Source organism: Schistocerca serialis, chromosome 3, assembly GCF_023864345.2.
Source record: "Schistocerca serialis cubense isolate TAMUIC-IGC-003099 chromosome 3, iqSchSeri2.2, whole genome shotgun sequence".
Lineage (NCBI taxonomy): Eukaryota > Metazoa > Arthropoda > Insecta > Orthoptera > Acrididae > Schistocerca > Schistocerca serialis.
The window spans coordinates 124,838,002-124,857,203 of record NC_064640.1 but is presented as its reverse complement, the minus strand read 5'-3'; the positions used below and the strand labels follow the sequence as shown (position 1 = coordinate 124,857,203).

The following is a 19,202-nucleotide window of genomic DNA, read 5'->3' as shown; positions in this document are numbered from 1 at the left end:
TGGAACCGCGTGACCGCTACGGTCGCAGGTTCGAATCCTGCCTCGGGCATGGATGTTTGTGATGTCCTTAGGTTAGTTAGGTTTAAGTAGTTCTAAGTTCTAGGGGACTGATGACCTCAGCAGTTAAGTCCCATAGTGCTCAGAGCCATTTGAACCATTGAACCAAGAAGTGAACTGTCATCTAGTTCAAATGGTTCAAATGGCTCTGAGCACTATGGGACTTAACTTCTGTGGTCATCAGTCCCCTAGAACTTAGAACTACTTAAACCTAACTAACCTAAAGACATCACACACATCCATGCCCGAGGCAGGATTCGAACCTGCGACCGTAGCAGTCCCGCGGTTCCGGACTGCGCGCCTAGAACCACTAGACCACCGCGGCCGGCTGTCATCTAGTCATAAATATATTTCGGAGCAGCTCCTTGAAGAAGACACACCAGTGTAACGTCATATATCATACGATAAAATCATTCTTGTGCTAAAAAAAATTATGTTAAAATACATTTGGTTCACGGGATATTGGTTCAAATGGCTCTGAGCACTATGAGACTTAACATCTGAGATCATCAGTCCCCTAGAACTTAGAACAACTTAAACCTAAGGACATCACACAGATCCATGCCCGAGGCAGGCTTCGAACCTGCGACGTAGCGGCGCGCGGTTCCAGACTGTAGCGCCTAGAACCACTCGGCTGGACCGGCCGGCATGGGATGTTGTTTGGTGTCTCTGTACTGACAGCTGACGGCAGAATGTTTAGCCCAAGGGTGGTTTTTACACGTAGTATACGAATAGGTATTTGTTCTAATGTTATTTCGTTAATCAATTCGACATCAATTTTATCTTCAGCTGTGACATATATCACGTTGCACTGGTGCGTCTTCTTCAACGATTTGCTCCCATATGTGTCCATGGGTAGAAGCCAATGTAGTACATGGAATGGCACAATGGTTCATGTGTGTAGATAATCTGAAGATGGCAATTTAAACTTCCGAAACTAGTCGTCTATGTACGTATTTATTGCGATCTGGACAAATAAAATTTTTCTCGTATGAAGACAACATCTTTCAATTTCAATGAGCGCTCTTCTGCTGTCAATGTAAAGGACACGAGTAAATAGTGTATAATTAGTGGATATTGTTGCAGTACGCAACTGATTTTAATGTAAAAACCTATTGACTGGACTGATAAGTGTTCCTACAAAGGTATTAATGCTACTTACTGAACAGCAGAAATAAAATTCTAAAATGAACCGTGGGCCGGTTCATGGAGCGAAGTGGGCTGGTTGGTCTTGTTGCCAAGATGATCGGCGAAGCCAGAGGATGCCCATTGTTTTAGTTGTTTATTGTAGCTCGAAGGTCTGCGGAAGTTCGCCGAGCTGTCAATATAACAGCTACACTTCCAGTGCAGGCGTGATGATTACAGCCTTGTGCCACTCCGACACTTAATGTTCTTAGAAAAAGAAACGCACGAAGTGACGTAGTATACGAATAGGTATTTGTTCTAATGTTATTTCGTTAATCACTTCGACATCAATTTTATCTTCAGTTGTGACATATCACGCTGTTCATTATATCTTTTTCGTGAACCCAGCAGGGCAGAGACAGGTTTATTCAGCAGAGTTTGTATCTTATAAGTTTCGTCACTGAGGCACGGTGTAGTAAGTCGCAGAGAAAAAGAGTATGTAATGTTTCATTGTACAAGGTGAGTGATAATGCGTAGGTTCAACAGTAAATACGGTGAAAAATTACTGATATACGAATTGTTTTTCTAAAAAAAGAATATGCTAGTAAATCCATTCGATAACAACAAATTGGCTCTTTAGAGATAATAATTTCCGAAGAGCACTATACGATACTTGACTCGACTTACACAGGAGAAAGGTAACAGCTAAATTCGCAGTGGTATCACCAGCGAACTCAGACGAATTACTTTTTGACCCTTTATTAGAGCTATATTCTCTTGTAATTAACGATGTTCCGATGATGGAACGTGTTTCAGTTTTAATTACATAGCCAGATGAATCCACGATAACAGCAAAGGCCGTTTCTACCATATCCATTTATTTGCATCCACTTTAAAAACTGTATTGCCTTCACTAGCAGCACGGCATTCACGAGAAATGTTCCCAAATAATGCTTTCACCACACAAATCGGAGAAAGGGCATTTAAACTTACGTGGAATCCAGGCAGAAGGTTGCACTGTATTACAGCAAGCACAGTGTCTAAATTAACTGTGGTCCAACAGCGGCAACTCTTGCCAGGAAAGTTTCAAACTGCTTTGCGCTATAACATCTTCTAGCAGCAATAATTCGAGCTGTTCAGCGCGATTTAACACAGCGGGTTATAGTAAGTCTATGAATGAATCATAGCGCGTTACTGCTAAGCACAGCGTTTATTATACACCTTGCATATTATTCATAATTGACTTATCTCACCGTATTTGTACATCTGATGCACGGTGCACTTTAAAATTTCGTCTTTTATGATGTAAGATTTGCATGCCATAGCTTCTCATTAAGAAAAGGTGAACCGTGGATAGTTTATTGTAAAACTTCGGAATCAGTACAGAAATGCAACTTCTTTGAACGTTTTATCTAATCTTATAGGCAGCAAGATCAATAAATAAAGAAGATGGGAATACTAGTGTTCAATGTTCCGCAGATGTCGAGGTCACTGGTGACAGCACAAGCTAGGATAGAGCAAGGAGCCGGCCGCGGTGGTCTCGCGGTTCTAGGCGCTCAGTCCGGAACAGCGCGACTGCTACGGTCGCAGGTTCGAATCCTGCCTCGGGCATGGATGTGTGTGGTGTCCTTAGGTTAGTTAGGTTTAAGTAGTTCTAAGTTCTAGGGGACTGATGACCATAGATGTTAAGTCCCATAGTGCTCAGAGCCTACCTACATAGAGCAAGGACACAAAAGAAATCGTATGTATACTTTGCGAACGAATAATCCAGGGATTCTCTTCTTAATCAATTTTGGGAAACCACGAAAAATATAGACATGGATGTCCACAGGGGAATTCAAATCCCGCTCCTCCCGAATATGGATCTAGTGTTTTCAGCATTGCGCCACTCCGCTAGATATTAAAGAAAGAAGGTCAGAAAACTTTTTAGCGGGATTGGGGAATGAGGACTTGTTGCACAGCGCAACGCGATGTTTTCTTCGGTAGGTGTGGTATACGTCAGAAAACATCATGAGGGCATCTCTGGGAAAGAACCAGGCATGTCGCTTTAAGAATTTGGGCTAATAAGGCTGACCTTGTACAGTGTATGACAGTCGCTGTATCCAATAATACTGGCGCGGGTGCACTGTAGTCTTCTTATATCGTTTAGCTGTTTTGAGGTGCCGAAATCGCACAAATTAAAAAATAAATAAAAAAACGGTCAGAGGCCCTTTTTCTCGCGCACACACATCTCGAGTCACGTAGTCGCGAGGAACGAATTAATGAATTTTTCTACATCAATCATGGCTCACATATTCATTGTGAACGAAACGTGTGAATGACAGATGAGGCTGCCTGAACAGTGCGACCCTTGCGCTAAGCTACCGTGTTGGCTTCTGGCTGTCTCGTGTGTGCTTCTCGCGGCTGTTTGTCACGTGCTTAGCGATACAAAAAGAGCTGGCGGCGTCACGTCCGCCTGTTTCCGAACTAAACAAAATACGCACGCCAGTCACAGAAATAGTCTAAACTGGAACTGAAACACGGGAGGGCAAAAACGCTTTGAGCTGTAACTGGTGACTGCTGGCAATTTCAGAGCTTCGCTGCACGCTTCAGCAACAAAAGCACGCCTGTTATCTCGAAGCATATTGTACGCAATAAGTTTCTACTATCAGTTTGCAGCACACATAAATTCAGACACTACTTATGCAGCGCCTAGAATCATGGGCGTGGTCTACCACAGGCAAAATAACTGTTGTTTTCTATCACTTTTGATAAAGACAGGGGACAGGAACATTATTTCGAATTGAAGGATGCCCACATCGTTGGCACAGGCAGGACTTGAAAGATTAATTTATGAATGTTTCTTAAAAGATCTTATCTTGTAAAATAAATTTTTCAGTCGCTATACAGGGTGGCCAGAAAAAGTCTGAAAAGCTTGTAAGGGTATTGTAGTGGAGGTTGTGCTGTGAAATATGGGAAATGACTCTTAAGAAAAATACTCATACGTATCGCTGTTTCCGATTTAATCAGGTGTTGCGCGAGTAAAATTCAGGCACGTACACGAGTAGAACTAGTTTAAACGCTCATTACCAGTTAAAATGTGCCTTTTTAGGAAGTCATAAATTTAAGCTACGTTTGTTCTATTTGAGGAAATCAAACGAAGAACAAGTTTGACGACACTGTCTCTGGCGGGCTGCTTGAATTTGCGAGCGCGATGATCTGATCGTCTAACTTCAAAGCTAGATTAAATCGGAAACGGCGCAACGTATCGATTTTTTCCTTAACATTTATTTCAAAAATGGTTCAAATGGCTCTGAGCACTATTTATTTTATTTACTTATTTATTTATTGATTTATTTAACCTGGCAAGATTAGGGCCATCAGGCCCTCTCTTACATCTAACCAGGCATTCTACTTATTTTACATTCATACGTTTTAGTGGGCATGTTAAACTACATCTAGTACAAAAAGTGAAATAAACAATTAGAAAGGTACACCTGGAAAAATACATACATATAGAGTTTATATTCGTAGATCATAAGTACTGTTATAATTAGACATTATTGAAGAGACAAATTTTAGATAGGAGTGCTGGCAGCAGGGAGTATGAGGGAGACTCATGGTGAAGGGAGGAGAAGAATAGACATGATGAAACATAATTAAGGAAATATAAAGGAAAAGAAGATTGCCTGGCTAATAGAGATATATGAAGGGGAAGGCATCTCAGGAGCGAGATAGGAGACGCTAGCTTTGCTATTTGACAGATGAGAGGATTGGCCTGGTACATTAATTTTGTGGAGAACTTTATGAGGATGATAGTAGGAAATGCTTCAACATCTTCTTAAAAACAGAAGGAGATTGAATTTTGCGCAAGGTAAGGGGCAGTTTGTTCCAGAGGCGGACAGCGGCAACTGAGAAGGAGTTTGCAAAAGTTTTTGTCTTGTGAGTGGGCACAGTTAGGATACCAAATAAGAATGACCTCGTGTTTCTATTATGATGGCATGACAGGTTTTTAATCTCTGAAGCAAGGTACTGGGGTGCTTGCGCGACGAGGAGTCTGTGAAGTAGACATAGAGTGTGGTAGTCACGCAATTTGTGAGTGACAATCACAAATGATCGAGAGCATGGATCCAAAAAGCTAAGTACAAGGTATGTTTAGGTTTCTTCTCGTGACTATGTTCGTGAACGATGATGGGAGGAGTGTTACATACGACCCGTTAAAAAGAAAAAATCTTTTTACTCTAAGGCCAACAAGAAAACTGTTTGTTCGCAGACACTGAGAAAAAAGTGGAGAAAGTAGAATTAACTCTGCATACAGGAGTACGTCCGTTAAGGCACTCTTTAAGAATAATGCTTTAGTAAGATGCGGTTACGTGGTTTGAGGACTTAACATCTAAGGTCATCAGCCCTTTAGAACTTAGAACTACTTAAACCTAACTAACCTAAGGACATCACACACATCCATGCTCGAGGCAGGATTCGTACCTACGACAGTAGCGGTTGCGCGTTTCCGGACTCAAGCGCCTAGAACCACTCGGCCACCGCGGGCGGCTAACAATTATTTCACAGCACAACCTGCCCTGCCACACCCTTACAAGCTTTTCAGACTGTTTTTGACCACCCTATATAGTAGAATTCCACAATTTAGCCGCGCGAGAGTCCTCTCCCGGGCAAGGGTGTGTGTGTTGTCCATAGCGTAAGTAAGTCTAAGTTAGATTAAGTAGTGTGTAGGCTTAGGGACCGATGAGCTCAGCAGTTTGGTTCCACAGGACCTTACTACAAATTCCCAAATTTTCCACAAGCTATAAAAAGTCTACTGCAACACTGAAATAAAAGAAGCAGATTAAATTTTCGCAATTTGAGAGTCTCGAAGGGCGATCTGTTTTAATTGTTAAAAACCATTCAAAAGCCGACATCGCATAAAATATTTCTTTATTTAAGACAACAGGTTTCTTTGCTGTCATCTTTATGTCTTAAACATCTTTTTGTTGTAAAATACGTTGTGTGTGAGGTGCAGCGTAAAATGAACGTGTTTTACAACAAAAGGATGCTTAAGACATGAAGATGTCAGCAAAGAGAGTTGAAACCGAATGTCTTAAATAAAGAAACATTCTATACGGTCTTGGCTTTTGAATGGTTTTTAATTTTTTAAAAAAGCAGAGTTTGTTTAACTTTTGAGACAACATGTACCCAGAACCCTAACTGGCAAATCACTAGAATGAAGCCCTTTGCTTTAGCTACATTTGCAGTATGTAGGATATATGCTATTGGTGATTTAAAACTGTAGAAACTAGTTTATTCTGCATATTTCCATTCGCCAGTGAGTTAAGGAATTTTCTTGGGGGAAAGTCAACTTACAAGGAAAGTATTTTCAGGATATTAGCTCTAGAACATCCCACTGAGGCCTCCCCGAAATATTGGTATTTAGGCAACTGATTCACATTGCATGTATTCATTAATGCCCTTTGTTGCTGCCGATATTTCACGTTTCTAAAATTAAAAAATTGTGCAAACTATGAATATAATATTAGCAGCGAGCCGGCCATTGTGGCCGAGCGGTTCTAGGCGCTTCAGTCTGGAACTGCGTTGCTGCTACGGTCGCAGGTTCGAATCCTGCCTCGGGCATGGATGTGTGTGCTGTCCTTAAGTTAGTTAGGTTTAAGTAGTTCTAAGTCTAGGTGACTCATCTCAGATGTTAAGTCCCATAGGGCTCAGAGCCATTTGAACCATTTTGAACTAGCAGCGAAATCCATAACAAAAATGAGCTCAAGAATCATTAGTACAAAAGGGAGTCAGATACCTCAGTAAATGTGTATACAACAACTTACCTATGCGTACTAAGCGTCTTATGGGTAATGTGGTAGAGTTTACGACTGAATTAAGGATCTATATTTTAGGTAACTCCTTCTACTCCACTGAAGTGTATTTTCGCCGAAATTCTCAAAATCTGATGTTTATGTTATTTTCAAATGAATATTAGCAGTGTAATACAATAATACATGACCTTCAGCGACTAAATAAAATGTAGCTATTTTATTTCCTTCCATATTCCTCTCCGTGGGATTCACGTAGTACGTCTACTGTAATGTAATTTTTTTAAAAAAGAACAATTTTTTCGTCCTGAATTAGCTACTGCTGCGGATGCCTAGTCACGACTCGATAACATTCCACAGCAGGGGGAGAGGCAACGGGATAACAGGGCGGTTTCCTATAGGAACAGTGTCCACGTCAGCTGCTGCAGCTCGCAGTCCTGTGGCGAATAAGCAAGTGCGCCGCGAAGTGGTCAGCTGTGCCGCAGTGCGCATGCCATCACCCTGCTAGGCCTCGTACAACAGCTCAAGAGAGAAAATGTGCGATGGCGAAACAGTAATTGCAGCCGGAAGCTCATGCGGCGATTGAATTTTTGCGGTGAGGCGTGCGAGTGCTTTAGGCTGACCACGTGACACGGCGCGCCGAGGACGTCGGCCTCGAATCGGCCTGCGTCCACATGCCGGCACCCGGAGCAGATCTAACAAACCTCCCAGCATTTTTCAAATCCCTATATCATCGGAGTTTGTCACAAACGTATTGATTCGACGCGAGTTACTGTTACGGTCCTTTAAACCAACTCCTTGAATCATAGATCTTAGATTTGCAACTTTCAGGAAATTAATAAAATGATTACTCCCGAGGGAATGATAAAAACAGAATAACTCCACAACCGTACAGATACACTATTGATTACAAACAGCTGCAGACAGCGTCTGCCCTAAAATATCTAGGCGTAACTATCCAGAGCGGCCTTAAGTGGAATGGCCAAATAAAACAGATGGTGGGAAAAGCAGACACCAGACTCACATTCACCCACGAAAGAAGTTGCTTATAAGGCGCTTGTTGGCCTGATTCTCGAGTATTGTTCATCTATCTGGGATCCCAATTAGGTAGGACTGATAGAGGAGATAGAGAAGACCCACCGAAGAGCGGCATGTTTCGTGACGAGATCGTTTAGCTGGCGAGAGCAGGCCGTTGTGGTCGAGCGGTTGTAGGCGCTTCAGTCTGGAATCGCGCGACCGCTACGGTCACAGATTCGAATCCTGCCTCGTGCATGGATGTGTGTGATGTCCTTAGGTTAGTTAGGTTTAAGTAGTTATAAGTCTAGGGGACTGATGACCTCAGATGTTAAGTCCCATAGTGCTCAGAGCCATTTTTGAACTGGCGAGAGAGCGTTACTGAGATCCTAACAAACTCCACAGGTAGACGTTACAAGAGAGGCGTTGTGGATCACGGAGAGATTTAGTATTGAAATTTCCAAGAGAGGCGTTGTGCATGACTGAGAAATTAACTATTGAAATTTCTGGACACCACTTTTCAGGAGGAGTCGGACAACATATTACTTCCCCCGCCCCCCCACCCCGCCACACACACACACACACACACACACACACACACACACACATACAAAATGGTTCAAATGGCTCTGAGCACTATGGGACTTAACATCGGAGGTCATCAGTCCCCTAGACTTAGAACTACGTAAACCTAACTAACCTAAGGACATCACACACATCCATGGCCGAGGCAGGATTCGAATCTGCGACCGAAACGGTCGCGCGGCTCCAGACTGAAGCGCCTAGAACCGCTCGGCCACAAGGCCGGCCCCCACATACATCTCGCGTATAGACCACGAGGATAAAATTCGAGAAATTAGAGCCAATACAGAGGCTTACCGACAATCATTCTTCCCACGCACTATTCGCGAGTGGAACAAGGTTGGAAGGATCAGGTAGTGGTACCGTAAGTAATATTATTGTATTACACGGCTAATATTCATTTCAAAATAACATAAACACCAGATTTTGAGTATTTCAGTGAAATTACACTTCAGTAGAGTAGAAGGAGTTACCTAAAATGTAGATCTTTAATTCAGTCGTAAGCTCTACCACATTACCCATAAGACGGTTAGTAGGCACAGATAAGTTGTTGTAAACACATTTGCTGAGATATCTGATTTCCTGTTGTACTCATTCCCTCTTGTACTCATTTTAGTTATGGAATTCGCTGCTAGTATTATATTCATAGTTTGCACATTTTTTTTATTTTATGAACGTGAAATACTGGCAACAACGAAAGACATTAATGAAGACATGCAATGTGAGACTTTCTTAACCGCACAGAAGCTAATTTTACGCTGGAGATCAGCTAGCAAACAAATGAACATAAAAGGAATATATTTCGAACAAACATTAGTTAAAAACTGATAAACCAACAGAGAACCTGTATTTCAATAGAATGTACGTGGAACAGAATTTATGCTGCCATTTATCCGCCTTGCAGACACATACAAATCTGTTGCTAAATTCTGGACGAAATCAAATAAAAAGAACATTCTCAGACAAACAAAAAATTAAGAAACAAAGAGGGATGACTAGACGCAGGGTTCGCTGCCAGTGAAAGCGAAATCTGGAAGCTTTTCTAATTAGCATATCCTCTCATTCTGAAGTAACGCTCAACAGGATTGGACTGTGGTACTCTGAAACTGTTCGCCGAAGAACTTCTCTATCACCTCAGGATTGGACTGTGGTACTCAGAAACTGATCGCCGAAGAACTTCTTTATCACCTGAGAAACTAGTGCCGATTGTACACCAAATGCTAAGGACGTTTTCAGTATGTCTTCTGGCAAATCTAATATTCCATACAATATATACAGCAAATTTATTTGCACACTATTCACAGCTGAATATACGATCTCGAAACTCTCTTCCGTTTAAAGCACGACGTTCATCTATGGGTTAGGCACAGCATTATGATGTTTACGCTTTAAAGTTATTGAAAATGTACGGTCCCTTGCATCTATTTTCACACAGTGGAAATTCTTGCAAAGTGGGAGTTGGAGGCGTGCTACTAACACACACAAAATAATTTTCCTCCTTCTTAAATAACAATAGAAAAAGCAGATGTTCTGTATGAAATGAGTCATCCATTTGTTTTTGAAACAGGCAGGAATGAAATGATACCAAGTATGTCGAATAGAAATAGTCTTCTTTGCGAATCACGCTTCAAGTTTGTCCAATAATTATTGTTTCTTTTTTTTTCATTTGATTACACAGTTGGTACATTATCCTGAAATCCCAACGTCTTTACAGATGTTACTGATAAACAGTATTTACTTACCATAACTGATTTATTTTTTTTTCTCACTTGTGTCCTAAATTCACCATGAAATTCGAAGCCAATGTATAGTATTAATGCATACAAAAGTCACATCCAGCAATGGCACACATACCAGTCGACCTCTGTTTTGCATAACAACGGCGCCATCCCAATGTCAGGCACGCCGAAGTTGTAGCAAATAAAAATGTATTGTATTCTTGCTTCCGTCCGCTGTTAAAAATGTAACGTGAACTGAACGAGGTGAAGAATTGGTAATTACAGTGGATTTTTACTCGGAACAGGTGAGGTTCTCATCTCAGTTAGTTCATCTTGATTTGAGTTTCTCGTATTTTCCTTTAAATCATCTGAGGTGCATGCCCAGATGGTTCCTGCAAAGAGGTCGCAAACTATTCAAACTATTTCTTTTTTAAACATGATAATCATGGGTGGCTAATGACCTCAGTGTAAACAGCATCGAGTTCTAGCTAACCTAGTTTGCTTTTTTGTCGTAATATACAGAGAATTCTGCTACAAAACGGCATAAAACAATCCCTTGCAGGATGATCCAGCAATTACATAAACTTGGCGTAAAAAAAACTGAATGATTCACGTCAAATATTTTTGTACACAATACAGTTCTCGAATTTGTATTTCATACTTGTTTGAAACTGTTGTAATCGCAAGCTTTTACCAATTATTGTCAAAACCGATATACAGAGTTTCTTCTTAAGAACTGTAGAGAACTAAGAATCTAACTTCTTATATACTCAGTAGCTCAAATGATTTAAGCGCGCCGGCTGGAGTGGCCGAGCGGTTCTAGGCGCTACACAGTCTGGAACCGCGCAACCGCTACGGTCGCAGGTTCGAATCCTGCCTCGGGCATGGGTGTGTTTGATGCCCTTAGGTTAGTTAGGTTTAAGTAGTTCTAAGTCTAGGGGACTGATGACCTCAGATGTTAAGTCCCATACTGCGTAGAGCCATTTTTTGATTTAAGTGCACTGACATTGAACAGATGCATAAGCTTTCTTGCAGTCCCTACAATAAGAGCAAACAAAACCTAATGACTGAGCGTTAAATTCAATTAGTACTCTTTCGTGATGAGATTTAACTTCGCATTGAGGATGTTACCTTTGCACACAGCTCTCCGACAACCACATAAATGTCTAACAATTATGAACACAGAAGAAAGCTTGCTCCAACTGTGTGTAGACATGTTAATGGGAACGACTTCTGTTCATTCTGCCGTGAGAATTTATTTTTGCAAATCCACTGTTGACAGACTAGTTGCAAACCTTGTCACTGCTGCAGCTAACATTTTACAGTCGACTGATTTCTTGTATATTTGCTTGGGGTGAGCAAGCTTTGAATGTGTCTGCTTTGCAGAATGAGCACGCAGGAAGCGAGAAAATAAACAGACATGTTCATTCTGGGATGAAGTTCAACTTCAGGCAACTTGCCCCAGTTCCTTATAATAGATGCTGATGCGAACAGCGCGAGGGAGCCACCGTACAAGGATCAAGTCTTAATTAGTAGCAGTATGCTTCAGAACGTGATCCATGTACCCTGATTGGATTCTCTGTAGTTATGCTAAAGCATTCTAAATGAAGTCTCTTATAAATCTTTTAACCAAGTCACGCCGACCTCTTCCTCCATAGTCCTCAAAATAGAGCTGCGATCGAAAAGCCTCATTTCACGTACGGCACTAGATAGGGCACTTTACGTGCCACTACCATTACCTCCATTTTTGTTCCAGTCGCGTATGGTTCGCGGGAAGAACGACTGTGCGCACTCGAATCTCTCTAATTTTACATTCGTGATCTCCTCGGGAGGTATAAGGAGGGGGAAGCAATACATTCGATACATCATCCAGAAACGCACCCTCTCGAAACCTGGTGAGCAAGCTACACTGCGATGCAGAGCGCCTCTCTTGCAGAGTCTGCCACTTGAGTTTATTAAACATCTCCGTAACGCTATGACGGTTACCAAATAACCCTGTGACGAAACGCGCCGCTCTTCTTTGGATCTTCTCTATCTCCTCCGTCAACCCGATCTGGTACGGATCCCACACTGATGAGCAATACTCAAGTGTAGGTCGAACGAGTGTTTTGTAAGCCACCTCTTTTGTTGATGGACTACATTTTCTAAGGACTCTCCCAATGAATCTCAACCTGGTACCCGCCTTATCAACAATTAATTTTATATGATCATTCCACTTCAAATCGTTCCGCACGCATACTCCCAGATATTTTACGGAAGTAACTGCTACCAGTGTTTGTCCCGCTATCATATAATCATACAATAAAGGATCCTTCTTTCTATGTATTCGCAATACATTACATTTGTCTATGTTAATGGTCAGTTACCACTCCCTGCACCAAGTGCCTATCCGCTGCAGAACTTCCTGCATTTCGCTACAATTTCCTAATGCTGCAACTTCTCTGTATACTACAGCATCATCCGCGAAAAGCCGCATGGAACTTCCGACACTATCTACTAGGTCATTTATATATATTGTCAGAAGAAGCACTCCGCCTTCAGGCCACAAGTGGCCCATCGGGACCATCCGACCGTCGTGTCATCCTCAGTTGAGGATGCGGATATGAGGGGCGTGTGGTCAGCACACCGCACTCCCGGTCGTTATGATGGTTTTCTTTGATCGGAGCCGTTACTATTTGTCGAACAGTTCCTCAGTTGGTATCACGAGGTTGAGTGCACCCCGACAAATGGCAACAGCGCATGGCGGCCCGGAGGGTCACCCATCCAAGTGCTGGCGACGCCCGACAGCGCTTATCTTCGGTGATCTGACGAGAACCGGTGTATCCACTGCGGCAAGGCCGTTGCCGCACTATCACAGACCTAAATGAAATGCGAAATAATAGACGTAAAAGTATAGGACACGTAATTTGTTGATCCGGGGGGGGGGGGGGGGGGGGGGGGGGGTGAATGATAATGCAGATGTATAATTTACATCCAAACATAGCAGTAAACCAAAACGGGTCAAACCTTGCTCTATGTGTAACATTTTTCTCCTTGATTGGCTACTGATTTTTTCATATAAATCTTTTATTGAACTGAAATACAAGAATTAAATGGTTTTAAAAACGTTTATGCATATGCAAAAAAATCACTTCCTCCTCTTGCCTTTAATAAAATTTTAAAAACAGGGAAAACAGGAAGATACACCAAATGATCACTTGTCTCTTTTTACAGTCTCATATGTGGTCTCAAAGCAGTGTGCATTTTCAGTCTTTTTCTTTGTAACTTAAAATGATTTTCTCATACGTTTTGTTCCATTAAGTGATTATGTTACTGACTAATGTGTACTTTTCATCCTCATTTTCCTTTCTTGTCTCGCGGTAGCGTTCTCGCTTCCCGAACACGGGATCCAGGGTTTGATTCCCGGCGGGGTCAGGGATTTTTCCTGCCTCGAGATGACTGGGTGTTATTGTGTTGTCTTCATCATCATCATCATTCATCCCCATTACGGTCGGAGGAAGGCAATGGCAAACCACCTCCTTTTGGACCTTGTCTAGTACGGCGGTGTCGGTCTCCCGCATCGTTCCCCTACGCTCCGTCACGAAATATGGGACTTCATCATCATCATCAATCTGTTTCGAGAGCCACACACAGATTATTGTGCACTGGAGATTCGTATAGTGTTCCTAGGTGAGATGTATGGTTCCCGCTTTGCAATGACAAACAGTCGGTAAATTCCTGTATATCAGTGCCCTTGAGTCTGTCGAGAAAAAATTATAAGCCAGGCAAATGCAATGCGCTTAAAGTCAGGGAAAAATTTCCAATGTGGTCGCAAAACATGGTTGACGTTTACCGTATATACGGCGGTTCTCGTGACTAGAGTTTTTTCCTCGCCCACCAAATGCAAATCGTTTTCCTTCCATAGATTGTGTGTTCCGGGTTCGATGCAACACTACACAAACTCTGCGCAAGGCTGAGGGGTCAATCTGATTTCATATGTCTTGTAACGCTGGAGTGATCGAAGTGCTTTGAATTTTCCCTTGAAACACAGTGGTTAACTTGTTTGAAACGTACGGTCGTAAGACAGCCGTGATGATTGAGCTATTCCCCCTGATGGCAGCTTGTGGGGTGTCACAATATACAGAGAAAACTTTTATTTTACCACGAGCAGTTTTAATGGTAAAATGTAGATGCAAATCTATTATTTGACTGACAGGAAAATTTAAATATCTGGACATAACATTCTGAAGCTGATAGACCTCTTACTGAAACGGAGACAATTTTAATTTAAAATATATTAGTGCATTCCCATTAAAATTCATAACAATACAATTACGAAGTTTTTATTTGGTGCCGAAATTCATCTCCGCTCTATGGTTACACTACACAGCAGCACAAGCCAGAGATTATTTACGACTGGTGTAAGTTAGCTAAAGAAAGTTGGATGGCACTTTTAACTCGTACAAATTGTATTTTCGCGAAATTTAAAAGAATAATGAAAAATATTGAACAACACGGAATACCTGCCATAATCGTAAAATAATAAGTTTAAGTTAGAAAATTATGTATTTACAAATTTTTTGTTATTGTCAATCCTGGAAAAAATTGGAAATTTGTGGTAAGGTCTTATGGGACCAAACTGCTGAGGTCATCGGTCCCTAGCCCACACACTACTTAAGCTAACCTAAACTACCTTGCGCTACGGACAACACACACACCCATGCCCGAGTGAGGACTCGAACCTCCCACGGGGAGAGCCGCACGGACCGTAACAAGGAGCCTATGACTGCGCGGCTACCCCGCGCGCCGCCAAGCCCGGCTATAGTCAAAATGGAGCACCAGATACCACCAACTCTGAATTCTTACAATGTAGCCAGAAATAATCGAGACAGACTGAAATATATCCACTTATGCACCAACCATTCGAAATGATTCCTTTTTAGAGCGAATATAACTACGACACGTGTAGGTATCTTCAATTTTTGTGACGAATTTCGACTCCCCGTTCAAAGACGTGAACCGCACAACTCAGAATTAAGGGCTATTAAAGCTTACGTTTTGTTCGTGTCAAGGGGAGTGAGTCGCTTTTAATAAATGAAAATGCTGTCCTACCTCAGTCTTCATAACTGAAAATGTGTCCCGTCTCCTTTGTAGTAATCCATTTTCACTGCCTTCACTCATACAAATGTCATACGCATTGTTTTATTTCCAAAAATAGGATGGGCAGTCTACTCGTTGAAGTATTTTGAGTTTTAACAATACGCACTGAACACTATCGCCGACATCAACGGCTCTGGAACAGAAATTTAGTGGTGCTAGTCGCCAGTTACATGCCTGTTTTGCAATTAGTAATACGCTGCCTCACTAATATTTGACGTCATTTCGTCAATTGTTCAGCCAGAGTTGAAATTTCAGGAAGATCGTTAAAGGTTATCCTAGCGCCGTTCAGTTCATGGCTTGACCGATATTACACGCCGTATTTATTATATTAAAACCGAAAATTTTTCGCCATAGTAACTTGTCATAGAGAAAGAGATCGATAGAGATAGTACACATAATGAAATTCTATGTATGTGACAGTATTTATCTTCTCCATTATGGATTCACTGAGAGGTGCAATTGTCAAGTAAACTGCGGATAATACTATCAGGAACTGGAACCAGGTGCCATTTATTCCCTTGAGATATTTATTTTTCGCAAGAACTAGCTTTCAAGCTTAAAATGGCTCATCGTCAGGAAGTAAATTTACAGTATTTGGTATCGTAAACCACGTAGAGCTCATCGCAAAAGTTACAGCAGGGTTTCAGTCGGACGAATTTACAAAACTTAATTTAAAGAGAGTGAACGATGTGTTTTCGGAACGCTATTGTTCACACTGGTGTATAACTTAATTACGTATACTGTATGAGCAAAAATCTGCATGTAGTTTACGATGCAGAATCGTACACACGGTGATTATACGAGGGCAGTTCAATAAGTAATGCAACACATTTTTTTTCTGAAACAGGGGTTGTTTTATTCAGCATTGAAATACACCAGGTTATTCCCCAATCTTTTAGCTACACAACACTATTTTTCAACGTAATCTCCATTCAATGCTACGGCCTTACGCCACCTTGAAATGAGGGCCTGTATGCCTGCACGGTACCATTCCACTGGTCGATGTCGGAGCCAACGTCGTACTGCATCAATAACTTCTTCATCATCCGCGTAGTGCCTCCCACGGATTGCGTCCTTCATTGGGTCAAACATATGGAAATCCGACGGTGCGAGATCGGGGCTGTAGGGTGCATGAGGAAGAACAGTCCACTGAAGTTTTGTGAGCTCCTCTCGGGTGCGAAGACTTGTGTGAGGTCTTGCGTTGTCATGAAGAAGGAGAAGTTCGTTCAGATTTTTGTGCCTACGAACACGCTGAAGTCGTTTCTTCAATTTCTGAAGAGTAGCACAATACACTTCAGAGTTGATCGTTTGACCATGGGGAAAGACATCGAACAGAATAACCCCTTCAGCGTCCCAGAAGACTGTAACCATGACTTTACCGGCTGAGGGTATGGCTTTAAACTTTTTCTTGGTAGGGGAGTGGGTGTGGCGCCACTCCATTGATTGCCGTTTTGTTTCAGGTTCGAAGTGATGAACCCATGTTTCATCGCCTGTAACAATCTTTGACAAGAAATTGTCACCCTCAGCCACATGACGAGCAAGCAATTCCGCATAGATGGTTCTCCTTTGCTCTTTATGGTGTTCGGTTAGACAACGAGGGACCCAGCGGGAACAAACCTTTGAATATCCCAACTGGTGAACAATTGTGACAGCACTACCAACAGAGATGTCAAGTCGAGCACTGAGTTGTTTGATGGTGATCCGTCGATCATCTCGAACGAGTGTGTTCGCACGCTCCGCCATTGCAGGAGTCACATCTGTGCACGGCCGGCCCGCACGCGGGAGATCAGACAGTCTTGCTTGACGTTGCGGCGATGATGACACACGCTTTACCCAACGACTCACCGTGCTCTTGTCCACTGCCAGATCACCGTAGACATTCTGCAAGCGCCTATGAATATCTGAGATGCCCTGGTTTTCCGCCGAAAGAAACTCGATCACTGCCCGTTGTTTGCAACGCACATCCGTTACAGACGCCATTTTAACAGCTCCGTACAGCGCTGCCACCTGTCGGAAGTCAATGAAACTATACGAGACGAAGCGGGAATGTTTGAAAATATTCCACAAGAAATTTCCGGTTTTTTCAACCAAAATTGGCCGAGAAAAAAAATGTGTTGCATTACTTATTGAACTGCCCTCGTATTTAAACTTTCGTTACTTGGACCAATGTAGACGGAAAACTATTTACCGTATGGCTACCGAACTTAACAGGGGTGATGTTCAGACGGGGCGGAGCGCTGCGCGATTTGCATTGTTAGTAGAGTTAGTGTTACGACTTGCCGCTAGGTGTCGGTACTGGTACGGCGACGTAGTGTTGAAACACAAGTTCCAATATTCATCACGGCTGCAGACAGCCAACATCGTGCTGGACAAGGTGAGAAGGGCTTTACTCGTGAAGCTATTATATGAAAAGAATAGCAATAGCGCTGCTCCTCTTCGCGGGTACCGACGCATTAAATGAATACGGAGACGTCCTCTTTCCGCATCGGGGTTGAAGAACATGATTCGGAAGTTCGCATTAACTGGCGAGTTGGGAATTGCTACTGCGAGAGGCAGACGGCCAGTTCCGCTAGAAAGTGTTGAAGCAGTTACTGTCGCCAAAGCTGAGAACGCTGGTCGCAATGTGCAATCTTGAAGCAGTGCACGAGGTGCCACGACAGCTGAACATTCCATGGTCCACCGTTTAAAAACTGTTGCCAACAATCGTGAAATGGTATCGCGGTTCCAGGCTGTCGTGAATGCAGATGGTCGTCACATAGAACAACGTTTGTAACATGAAGCGTAAACATGGTACGCAATCAACAAACGTTACGCTTTCATGTGGAAATTAAAATGTGTTTCTTTCACTGGTTTATCCGTTGCCGCGCGGGATTAGCCGAGCGGTCTAAGGCGCTGCAGTCATGGACTGTGCGGCTGGTGCAGGCGGAGGTTCGAGTCCTCCCTAGGGCATGGGTGTGTGTTTTTGTCCTTAGGATAATTTAGGTTAAGTAGTGCGTAAGCTTAGGGACTTATGACCTTAGCAGTTAAGTCCCATAAGATTTCACACACATTTGAACATTTTCTTGCATGTTTATTCGTTATTTCTCTTCCGCGTGCCCTTACAAAACTTTTCACAAATTTTCATTATCTTACGATGATTCGTTTTTCATGTCGGCCCTCTGCAGTAACGAAAGTTTAAATATAACCACCATTTATGTGCCATCACTTGCCTATGAGCCTGCTGAGGCTTGAAGATGATATCTGAAGAGAAGTAATCGTGATTCGTGGCAGTTTATGCCAGTATTAACGTCAGCATCAATATTTGATCTGAGAATGAAGTGTATGAGTACCGCTGGTAGATGAATTGAGAGAGACGAATGAGAGACCAATTTTAAACTAATACAAACGGATACTTCAGACTTGCTCAATAGCGTTGAAACAACACAAATTTTAATGCTGTTTTGTTAAAAATCGTTATTTTGAGATAATCATAGCTGTTATGTTATACAGGATGTTTATTACATTCAGAAGTAAGCAGCCAAAATTTGGTTTTTTGTTAATGTATTTACAAAGCATTGTTATCTGCTTCGTACTCGTATCTTTTATAGAATTCATTTTCAGATTACTTATGCGCTTTTATGTTAAAAATAGATGGTACGTTGCTTTCTTTACTGGTGTGTAGACGAACGTCTGAAAAATTTGTTTTCAACATATATCATAAATGAATGACATTCACGTTGTCACTGAGGTATGCACAACCAGCCAGATTAGTCCACGTTAAGCACGTATGTTGGGC

The 19,202-nt window shown here is 42.2% G+C and overlaps 1 protein-coding gene and 1 pseudogene across 1 annotated transcript in view; both read right to left on the bottom strand.

Annotated features, from left to right (window-relative positions):
- The window catches only part of LOC126469815 (ephrin-B1), a 576,130-nt gene that overhangs the window by 518,906 nt on the left and 38,022 nt on the right, over positions 1-19,202 (bottom strand). The window lies entirely within an intron of this gene.
- On the bottom strand, positions 13,016-13,133 carry LOC126472059 (5S ribosomal RNA; annotated as a pseudogene).